The sequence below is a fragment of the Mandrillus leucophaeus genome, unplaced genomic scaffold (genome assembly GCF_000951045.1).
Source record: "Mandrillus leucophaeus isolate KB7577 unplaced genomic scaffold, Mleu.le_1.0 Scaffold1183, whole genome shotgun sequence".
Taxonomy (NCBI): domain Eukaryota; kingdom Metazoa; phylum Chordata; class Mammalia; order Primates; family Cercopithecidae; genus Mandrillus; species Mandrillus leucophaeus.
In genome coordinates, this window is record NW_012100132.1 from 335,828 (window position 1) to 344,560 (window position 8,733).

At 54.7% G+C, this 8,733-nt stretch overlaps 1 pseudogene; it reads left to right on the forward strand.

Annotated features, from left to right (window-relative positions):
- Positions 1–7,956: 7,956 nt before the first annotated feature.
- LOC105528724 overlaps positions 7,957–8,733 on the forward strand; it is a 38,365-nt pseudogene continuing 37,588 nt past the window's right edge.

Genomic DNA, 8,733 nt, shown 5'->3' on the forward strand with positions numbered 1-8,733 from the left:
TGTTAGCCAGGATGGTCTCGATCTCCTGACCTCGTGATCCGCCCGTCTCGGCCTCCCAAAGTGCTGGGATTACAGGCTTGAGCCACCGTGCCCGGCTATAATATGTCTTTAATTTATCACAGTCTACTTTCATCTAGTATAAGAACCTTACAACTGGGTGCTGTGGCTCACGCCTGTAATCCCAGCACTTCGGGAGGCTGAGGTGGGTGGATCATGAGGTCAGGAGTTTGAAACCAGCCTGGCCAACATGGCAAAACCCCATCTCTACTAAAGATACAAAAAATTAGCTGGGTGTGGTGGTGTGTGCCTGTAATCCCAGCTAGTCGGGAGGCTGAAGCAGGAGAATCACTTGAACCACCAGGCAGGAGAATCATGTGCTACGATGCCTGGCTAATTTTTGTATTTTTAGTTGAGACCGGGTTTTGCCATGTTGTCCAGGCTGGTCTCAAACTCATGACCTCAAGTGATCCGCCTACCTTGGCTTCCCAAAGTGCTGAAATTACAGATCTGAGCCACCGCACCTGGCTCTTATTTTATTCTTTTACACTTTCTTCCAAAATTACTCTGTGTTTAATTAGAACAATAATAACAGCAGCTGGCATCATTGAGCGTTCTCTGTCAGGTGTATCTTGCCGAGCACTGCCCCTTTGCTCTCAACTTTCATCTGAGGGTTTTCATCTGAGGGTGAGAGAATGGGGAGTGGTGGAGGCGGAAACCTCTGCCCCAGCTCAGCAGATCACATTGCCCAGTCGGAGGAGGAGGTGAGCGGTACCCAGCACTGCCCCTGGTAGCCCACAGGGTCTGATCCGGGGCCTCTGCCCCCTCAGGGCCCCTCCAGCCGAGGCACCTCAGTGGCACAGTTTGCCCTCAAGGCTGCCAGGTGCCGAGTGTTGTAGGAGGGGCTGAGAGGGGCCTCCCAACAGGTCTGTCCACCTCCCCAGCACCAGAGCTCTCCTGGGTGGGAAAGTGAAGGCCCTAGACCGGGGTGCAGGCTGCTGTCTTTTTTCTAACAGAGTGTCTTGTGTGGATGCGGTGACATAGATGTGTCACCCACCTGGGACCGAAGGAAGCCGCAGGAAGGACACCCAAGGGCCTTGTGGCATCTCTCCTGCACCCTGCATTTCCCCGGGGCCAATGCCAAGGGCAAGGCCCGCCATGGCGGGCAGCAGCGCCTCTGCTGGACATGCTGCCTCCTGCCCCAAGCCCAGGGCTCCAAACTAGCCCCCCCCACTGAGCATCCGATTTCCTGAGTCTCCCTCCCAGGGCTCGGGGACTTGACCTCGACGTTCCCGCCTGCCTGAGTCTGTGTTTTAGGCCTGCGTGGCCTTCCCTGTCTGTGCCCTGCGTCCACCCGGCCGCTGCCATCCTTCAAAACCCAGCCCAGTCCCACCTCCTGGAGGAGGAAGGGGCCCTGCCCATGTGGCCTCTGGGGTGTCTTGGGCCAGAGCAGCTGCAGCGGTCCCTGCACGTCCCCGTCACAGGTGGGTGCCTGTCCTGAAGGAGCCCAGTCATCCCGACAGGCCTTGGCCCTCTCTGGCCACTCAGACTCCCTCGCCTTTCCGGGGCTCAGCAGAGGCTCTTGGGGCTCAACTGGGCTGAGCGGAGTCGCGGGTGGTGGAAGAGAGGGGCACTTGGCCATGGGGGCTCAGGGCGTGGCAGGGGGGCCCAGGATGCATTCGTGGAGGGGCTCCTTCCCGGGAAAGGTCGCGCTGTGTTTGTGTTCCGGCTCTTTCTTCTGCCTGAGTTCCTCCGAGGCCCTGGCTTATCTGAACACAGGACCCTGTGTGCCACAGCATGCACCATGTCACGGTGAATGTCACACAAACAGGAACGTGCCTGGAGGCCGCCTGGACCTGTCCTCCTGCCCGTCAGCTGCCAAGGTGATGCTGTGGACACGGCTGTCCCTACCTGCTTCCCCACTCATGGAGCTCCTCACGGGCTCAACACCCCCCTTCCAGAAGGCTCATCCCTGGAGGGGAGTGGCAGGCATTGCGGCCAGCATGGGGTCCATGAGCCGGGGGTAGAAGAGGCCCCGTGACACGGGGAACACACTAAGCTCCTAGCCCAGCTCTTCTCCTGGAGGACTAGACGCGCTCACTCTGCAGCTGGGGAAGGAGTGCGCAGGGGGCTTGAGGCCAGCGCAGGAACAGTCCCGCAAATCTTACTCCGGGATCAGCACTTTCCTGGAAGACCCCAGGAGTAAGGAGAAGGAAGAGCAGCGGGGAGGGAGGGAGGGAGTCCCAAGCCAGGTGCCATAGAGAGGGGGTGGCGTGACCCTGTTCAGGTCACCTCCTGGGAAACTGAGTCCCAGCCAGGCAGAATCAGGTCTCCTGGTCCCAGATACCACCCGCCACTCAGGCAGCTGCTGCCTGGAAAGCTGGAGATGTCACTTTGTTGCCCAGGCTGGTCTTGAACTCCAGGGCTCAAGTGATCCTCCCGCCTCCACCTCCTAAAGTGTTGGCATTGAAGGTGTGAGCCTCCACGCCGGGCATTGCTTTTTAAGAGCATATATAACTTAGCCATGAGAAAAACAGCAGCATTTTTCAACAACAGTAAAAGGGAGAGAGGTGAGAGAAAGGCCCCGCAGCAGAGCCGGGCCAGGGTTGGGGGAAGAACCGTGGGTAGTGGGAGCAGCGACTCCAAATTCAGCCCCGGGTCCCACCTCCAGGCCTGGCCAGCTCCTGGCAGGGTGGCTCCACCAGGGTGAAGGGCTGCTGTCCGCGGCCTCCAGGTCAGCAGCAGGGCCTGGCTTATGATCTATGAACCCCCGCCCCATCTAGAGGCTAGGGCTCTAGATGGGGAGGGGATTCGGTTAGAGAGGGCAGGGTGGAGGAGAGGATAGAAAGGGACCAGGGAGGTCCAGGCCCAGTGCGGACTGAGCTGAGCGGGGGAGGCGGGGCCGAGATGGGCGGGGCCGAGGAGTGGGAGGAGCATGGTTGGGCAGGTCCAGTGGGGCAGGGTCAAGGCTGTGTTGAGGGCAGAGTAGGCGTGGTCTGGGCGGGGCCGGTAGGTGGGACCCGGCGGTACGGAGCTACACCCAGCCTGGAGCTGGGCAGACAGGCTGACCCAGGGACGCTGACCACCTACCTGAGCTTCCATTCAGCTTCAAGGCTGTGGGGATCGTTTCTTAGCCAAGGTGAATGGCCCTGAGCCCTCCGATGGGCTCTGAGGGTTTCAGTGTTTATCCTAAATGGGCTCCAACACGGAGTGCTCGTGCGCTCAAGAACGAGCTGGCCAGGAGCGCCTTCTCTCCCCAGTCACCCAGTGAGACAGATCTGGAATGTTCATTAGCCGTCTTCCCAGTGGTCCTCTCCTGAGCACCCTGAGCGTGGAGTTGGGGGACTGGGTACGCTTCTTCAGTGCGTAGTACTTTCTGTCCCTCCCAATGACATTGGTCTCTCCCAAATTCCCCAGGCATAGGAACAGCCACAAGAGCCAACTCACATTTCCCAAAGCTCGCTGGGGGCACGGCAGCGCCCTGGGCAGAGGGGAGACCTGCCCAGCTCAGCGGGTAGAAATCCCAGTGCTGCTTTCCGTGCGCCCCAGGCTCGATGACTGCCATACTTACCAGCTGGGGGAGCTGGTGAGCACTGCCAGTCTCCAGTGTCCACTCTTACTTACCCCGGGGCAGGGCTGCTTACAGCACGTGGACCCTGAAAGGGAAGGAATTTAAGGCACACGGATCCTAGCACTTTGGGAGGCTGAGGCGGGTGGATCACTTGAGGTCAGGAGTTCAAGACCAGCCTGACCAACATGGTGAAACCTCGTCTCTACTAAAAATACAAAACATTAGTCGGTTGTGGTGGCGGGGGCCTGTAATCCCAGCTACCTGGGAGGCTGAGGCAGGAGAATGGCGTGAACCCGGGAGGCGGAACTTGCAGTGAGCTGAGATCGCGCCACCGTACTCCAGCCTGGGTGACAGAACGAGACTCTGTCAAAAAAAAAAAAACAAAAAAAAAAAAAAAAAAAAAAAAAAAACAAAAAAAAAAAACAACTTTTACAGCTGCGCATGTGTGTAAAAATAGGAGGCAGCACTTCTGCAGCCCCACCTGCCGGTAATGCTCAGACTCCTTTACTCCTCATTCCCAGGCCAGGGGCAGGCTCTGCTGTCCTCTCCATTTTACAGGCAAGGAGACTCAGGCTTGGGGTTAGAGACAGAGATGGCCTGTAGTAACTGGGACAGGAGCCTGGGCCTTGTGGCTCCAGGGTGCCACACTCCCCCCACATATTGTCCCAGGTAGGGGAGCTTTTGGGGATGGGTGGTTACTTTCTGCTCATCTCCTTCCTTTTTTATTTTAATTTTAATTTTATTTTATTTCGAGACATGGTCTAGCTGGGTCCTCCAGGCTGGAATGCAGTGGCCTGATCACGGCTCATTGCAGCCTTGAACTCCCAGGCTCAAGTGAACCTCCCACCTCACCCTCCTGAGTAGTTGGGACTACAGGTGAGTGCCACCACACTTGGCTAATTTTTTTTTTTTAATTTGCATTGTCTGTAGAGATGGGATTTCACCATCTTCCCCAGACTGGTCTCAAACTCCTGACCTCCAGTGATCCACCCACTTCAGCCTCCCAAAGTGCTGGGATTACAGGCGTGAGCCACCGCACCCAGCCTGTCTTCTTCTATATGACTTTATTTTTCTCCCGTGAGCACTTATGACTCTTTTAATGATGAAGAAAAAGAGCCATCCTGGTTGGAGTCCAGTCAAGCAAGGAGAAGGAAGCATGAAGGAGGAAAGCGTAGCTGGGGAGAGTGTGTGAAGCTTAGTGACCACCCAGTGAGCGGGGGCGCCCCAGCCAGGCAGTTGCTCAGAAGCACAGCTCCAGACACAGGGACCCATTCTTTCTAGAACCTTCCCAGAGGCCTGCTACTTCCAGCGGGAGGTACTTGTGATTTGTATGAGACATGAGTTGTCCGTTTCCTCTTCCTCATGACCAAATGTGTCTTTCCAATTACAGTCCTTGTAAAAATGAAATGTGAGTGAACACAATGATTCCAGGGCAATGGCTGTCAACTGTGGCTGCTCTGTAGAGTCATCGGGGAAACTTCAAAAGATACTGAGGCCAGCCGGGCACAGTGGCTCATGCCTATATTCCCAGCACTTTGGGAGGCTGAGGTGGGAGATTGCTTGAGCCCAGAAGTTAGAGACCAGCCTGAGCAACATAGTGAGACTATCTCTACAAAACTTTTTAAAAATTAGCCAGGCGTGGTGGTATGTGTCCGTAGTCCCAGCTATTCAATAAGTTGAGGTGGGAGGATTTCTTGAGCCCAGGAGTTCAAGGCTACAGTGGGCTATGATTACACCACTGCATTCTAGCCTGGGCAACAGAGAAAGACCCCATCTCTTAAAAAAAAAAAAAATACTGATGCCTGGACCAGACAACTAAATCACAATGTTCAAGTGTGGGGCCTGGCAAAGGGAATGTTAAAAGCACCCCAGGTGACTCTAATATGCAGCCAAGGTTAAAACCGTTGTTTTCTAGAGAGAGGGGGACGTGGAGCAGCAAAGAGAACAGATTTGTTTCGCTTGCTCTTTCGCTATTTCTTTAGGTTCATGAATCAGAAATGCTTGGATACAAAGAGGGGAACAGATACCGGGGTCTACTTGAGGGTGAAGCGTGGGAGGAGGGAGAGGATAAAAAAAAATACCCATTGGGTACCATGCTTATTACCTGGGTGACTCAGTAACCTGTACACCAAACCCCCGAGACATGGAGTTTACCTTTATAACAGTCCTGCACATGCTCCCCTAAACCTGAGATAAAAGGCTTTTTGTTTGTTTGTTTGTTTGTTTGTTTTTGAGATAGAATTTTGCTCTTGTTGCCTAGACTGGAATGCAATGGCACAATGTCGGCTCACTGCAACCTCTGCCTCCCTGGTTCAAGTGGTTCTCCTGCCTCAGCCTCCCAAGTAGCTGGAATTACAGGTGATCGCCACCACATCTGGCTAATTTTTGTATTATATATAATTTTTTTCTTTAAATCAAGAATACTTTGCCTAGTTTATTTTCGTTCTGGATATTGCGGTTCGTTTTTCCTGTTCAACATTTCCACAGATATTTAAATAAAAACAGAGCAAGAAACAGGCACCTTGGCCGGGAGCGGTGGCTCAAGCCTGTAATCCCAGCACTTTGGGAGGCCGAGACGGGCGGATCACGAGGTCAGGAGATTGAGACCATCCTGGCTAACATGGTGAAACCCCGTCTCTACTAAAAAATACAAAAAACTAGCCGGGCGAGGTGGTGGGCATCTGTAGTCCCAGCTACTCGGGAGGCTGAGGCAGGAGAATGGCGTGAACCCGTGAGGCGGAGCTTGCAGTGAGCGGAGATCCAGTGAGCGGAGATCCAGCCACTGCACTCCAGCCTGGGCGAGAGAGCAAGACTCTGTCTCAAAAAAAAAAAAAAAAAAAAAAAGAAAAGAAACAGGCACCTCAAAGGATGGCCATTGTTACAGCGTTCGCCTGAGACTGCCACTTCTGTTGAGAAGTCATAGAAACCTGCACCCAGGCACGTACCGAGAACAGCAGACCCAGTGATGACATGATGAGTGGCAGCTCCAGAGGCTGCAGAATCTCTTTCAACCCCTGAGTGGGAGCCCAAGTCACCACCCTCAGTTGACACAGGAGGAAAACCAGGCTCAGAAGGTCCAGTGGCTCAGGCAGCAGCAAAGCTGCAATTTCAAGTCTGACTTGTTTCCAAAACCCCAACTTTTAACCATCATGCTATAGGACACCATGCAGTCCTCCAGATTCATTATATTTTATTTATTTATTTCTTCATTTATTTACTTTCGAGGTGGAGTTTCCGTCTTTTTGCCCAGACTGGAATACAATGGCAGGATCTCGGCTCACTGCAACATCCGCCTCCTGGGTTCAGGTAATTCTCCTGCCTCAGACTCCTGAGTATCTGACATTACAGGCGCCTGCCACCACACCCTGCTGAGTTGTTGTATTTTTAGTAGAGATGGGGTTTCTCCATGTTGGCTAGGGTGGTCTCGAACTCCTGACCTCCGGTGATCCGCCCACCTCGGCCTCCAGAAGTGCTGGCATTACAGGTGTGAGCCACCGTGCCCAGCCAGAAATCAGTTTCCTACTCTCCATGCCTGTTTCCCTGCACCGCCGCTTCTTCTCCGGCCACGCAGAAGGCTGGGAGCCCCCCAGCAACAAGAAGCCACACTCCCCAGCGATTTTGCCCTTTTTTTAAATGTTGCTCTGGTCTTGGTCGATGTTGACGTGTCCAACGCTTCATTATATTCCTTTAAAGACACTAAAAATCATCTCATCTTCTAGCCATATAACAAAATGATCAAAGAACCCTTTTAGATCACAAATTCCAAACCCAGTCGAAAGCACGTAGCCATTGTCTTAAATTCCAAGTCATTGGTTCAGATGAAACCCGGGAAGCTAAAAATCCACTAAATCCCATTTTTAGGAAGAAGAAAAAACCACCCTGCCACAAACCAGCAAACTCATCCTACCTGTATGTTCACAGGGATGTGATGTGCAAAGCAAACCCTGACGTGTGAAGGCAGCTAAGACAAAGAGCTGGCCAGGTCCCTGCCCGCCATCCCCCATCACAGTACCTGCTGAGGCACAGACACCCAACCTGCAGGCCACGGGCAGGGCTTCTGCCCAAAACCAACTGTGCCAGGCGCCATCCTGACACCTGCCCACCCTGACAGCTGCCCGCCCAGGAGAGCAGAACACAGTGGGAGATCCAGGGGCTTCCTCAGAAGAGCACCGGGAGATCCCCTGTCTCCTCTGCAGGCTCCCTCTCTCCAGGCCAGGCCTGCCCTTCACAGCACAGAGTTCACCTTTGGTGTCCCCAAGGCCCTGCGCTTCTTGGGTGGGCCGGTGTCTCTCTGACTTTCTCCCTTTGGGCTTTCTGGTAACCCTGGCCCTGCAGGGCAGTTCTGGCACTTGGGGAAGCCTCTAGAAAGACCGTGGGCAGAGGCAGCGATGACCCAGGCCCTCCCAACCCCAGAGAGCCCTGGGGACATGCCCTGCCTTCCGGGAGAAGTGCCTGGTGCCCCCGTCAAGCAGACCCTCGGGGCCCTGTGTGGAGGTCAGATCCCTGTCCTCAAGGAGCCCCCTTGGCTCTGGGGAACCAAGTATGGGTGGTCGGCATCAGCCATTCTCCATGCGGGGACACTGAGGACCAGAGGGGCACATCCAGCCTGGGAAAGCCAGACCACAAAAAGCTGTTGGCATTGTCCTCACCTGTTCTGTCAGCAACACCACCCCCTGGGGGGCAGCTGGGTGACACCATCTCACAGCAGGGCAGACAGGGCTTCGAAAAGCCCCTCTGCAAAGCAGAGCTGGGACTCGAGGCCACCAGATTTGGTGCAGAGGAGAGAGCTTGGATCCAGGGACAAGCTCTGCGAGCAGGGAGGACAGGACTGGGTGATGGGAGCTTAGTTTTGGAATAAAAATCTGCAAAGGAGTCATCTGTCCAGAAAGCACCACAGAAACAGAGTTCTCAGTGGCAGCCACCATTCCTTGAGGGCTTCCCATGTGTCCAGCACTTTCCAGAGTGCTCTCTCTGATTCCTCCACACAGACCTAGCAGGGACAACAACTGCAGGGCCTGGGCTGCGGTGCTGGGGCTGGGCTACAGTTTGGGGCTGGGCTACAGTGGTGGGGGCTGGTGTGCAGTAATGGGCCTGGGCTGCAGTGGTGTGTCTGGGCTGCAGTGGTGTGTCTGGGCAGCAGTGATGGGGGCTGGGCTGCAGTGGTG